At 38.9% G+C, this 2,450-nt stretch overlaps 2 protein-coding genes across 2 annotated transcripts in view; one reads left to right on the top strand and one right to left on the bottom strand.

Annotated features, from left to right (window-relative positions):
* The window catches only part of LOC101857290 (nuclear mitotic apparatus protein 1), a 54,044-nt gene extending 53,575 nt beyond the window's left edge, over nt 1-469 (bottom strand). Inside the window, exon 1 of the mRNA XM_035973071.1 lies at nt 320-469. The gene's annotated coding sequence lies outside the window, so the exon portion shown is untranslated. The remainder of the gene's footprint in view (nt 1-319) is intronic.
* Nucleotides 470-715: 246 nt separating this feature from the next.
* LOC101856617 (dynein assembly factor 6, axonemal) overlaps nt 716-2,450 on the top strand; it is an 11,576-nt gene continuing 9,841 nt past the window's right edge. Inside the window, exon 1 of the mRNA XM_005111029.3 lies at nt 716-872. The gene's annotated coding sequence lies outside the window, so the exon portion shown is untranslated. The remainder of the gene's footprint in view (nt 873-2,450) is intronic.

Here is a 2,450-nt window from a genome sequence, read left to right as displayed (position 1 = left end):
CCCCCCCCCCCCTCGATGTTTCTTCAATTTCAATCTTCCCCTCCTACTAGAGTCTAATCTAGGCACGTACTCCTAGATCTAGATATTAGATCTAGAGTCTAGATCATATTAGATCTAGAGTCTAGATCTAGACATTAGAACTAGATTTTTAGATCTAGAATCTAGATTCTAGAGATTTGAAATTGAAAAGCAACTCGCTGGCTGCTCAACAATAACTCAGCACAACAGATCAGTCCTCGACACGACGTCGACGTCGACGTCGACACTCATCAAGTTCGAACACATCAAGAATTTTTCTTTTTAAAAAAAGGAAGATTACCTGTCTGCACTAAAAAGTCTCCAGAGAGAAATATGCACGATAGGTTATTTGTTTAATTGATGTCTTGATCCTTCAAATAATACATTATTCAGCTGAGTGTTGATCACTCTGTTCGGTCTGGTTTGTTTACAGCACAGTGGTACGCACTTCCTCTTTAGCATGGAATAAGTTTCGCACTTCAAATTCAAGCGGCGTGCCTCGTTTTGGATAGCAGCTCATACAAAAGTTACATCATTTTTTCCGTGCGCTTATATTGTTTCACTCTTTTAGATGATCGAAGAACTACAATGCAGGATTTTATAGCAAAAAAATAATGCATTTTATTTGTAATTATTAATAATTACATTTTGGAATAAAAAAAGCAAACTGAATACAAGAATGTATATAAAAACTAATTGATTTTGTCGCAAGTTTTATTTTTCCAGTTTTTAAAAATAACTTATTCAGGGGAAACCACTCTTATATTTATCAAAGAAAACAAAATTCCACGACTTACAATACTCGGAGGAGATCAAGCATTGTTAAATTTTACAAGTAGATCTAGTACCAGAAGGTAGGGATTTGTTTTACTTTTTCACTTTCACTGCTTAAACAAAACAGCTTCAAAGGTTTTGTGATTACAATGTATTTCCATTCCTTAACGTAAACCCCTCGTCATGGAAGGACGGGGTCCCCCCAGAATCAGTTGCCATGGAAATTATAACAACAATGAAGCATTTTAAAACTATTTTGTGGACCGGTAACACAGCTTTACGTAAAAACATGTCATACCTCCATTTAATATGTTATGTCCGTCTGTCTGTCTGTCTGTCTGTCTGTCTGTCCGTATATGTCTCTCTGAGTGTGTGTGTGTGTAGTGTGTGTGTGTATGACTATGTGTGTGTGTGTGTATGTGTGTGTGTGTGTAGCCTATTAAAGGAAAGAGGGCTGGGTCTGAATTGGTAAATTGTTGAGGGTCTCATAGTTGATTTGATTTGATTTTTTTTATTTATTGATTTGTTGATTCTTCCCTCTCTTAATTTCACTTGTGTGTGAGAGTAGTGTGCTGTGTGTGTTTGGGGGGGGGCTTAGTGGTTTTGGTTGGATTTTTTTTTAGTTGTATCTCAAAAGGGAAAAGAGAGGCACAATGAAATCTAACAGGGTCACTTCTGCCAAAACGCCATATATCCCTTATAATAATATATAGGATTAACAGCAGACGACTCACATGTTTTTGAAGTAGGAGTTGATCAAGGCCTGAGAATATGTGGAGGAGGGACATAAATTATAGATTCCGATCTTTAAGGAGATGAGATCCGGTTCGAGATGGAATTTATAGCCCAGGACTGGCAAAGTACATCATGGAGTGCTCCTATATATGGATTTTACTCCGATGAATGGTGCGGTGGCGGAGCTGTTAGTGCGCTCATCTCTGAAACGGAAGGTCCGTGTTCGAGCCTCAGTCCGGACATGGATTTTTTTTACCCCCTCCTGCCCACCCAGCAGTAATGGGTACCTGACTTCTAGTTGGGGAAGAAAAGGTGGCGTGGGAAGGAACGGCCACCCTACCACAATATGTCGAAGGCCCAGCTTAGGAAGTTGTCTCACGAACAACAAGGCAATCCTCAATGTTTGGTTCGGATGCGAGAACAACTTTACTTTATTTTACTCCGATAACGGATGAGAAAGGCTGATATGATAATGATTCTGATGATAAAGTCGGAATAAATTCTTTGTCTTATTTGAAAAACGTTGTAACAGAAGGCGCTTTCAAACTTTGTCTGTAACTGAGGCCCTGCTGCTGCATGTTAACTTGTAAGATAAGATAACAGATAAGATGTACTTCTTTATTGACCAGATTCTGGCACGTTGGTTTGGTGTTTCACCACTAACACACATACACACACACACACACACACATACATACACACACACACACACACACACACACACATACACACACACACAACATACACACACACGCACGCAGGCTTACAGTCACATGCTTAATTTTAATATAAATGAACAGTAATATAGACAATCATAATCCTAAGCTAGATGGGTGAACCGGGGCAATTCCACCCACAACTTTGCTTAAATCACTCTCATGCACTACCTAATTGTGATATCTGACTAGAATTTGCAACAAATT

The sequence above is a fragment of the Aplysia californica genome, unplaced genomic scaffold (assembly GCF_000002075.1).
Source record: "Aplysia californica isolate F4 #8 unplaced genomic scaffold, AplCal3.0 scaffold00988, whole genome shotgun sequence".
NCBI lineage: Eukaryota > Metazoa > Mollusca > Gastropoda > Aplysiida > Aplysiidae > Aplysia > Aplysia californica.
This window is presented reverse-complemented; position numbering and strand designations above follow the sequence as displayed.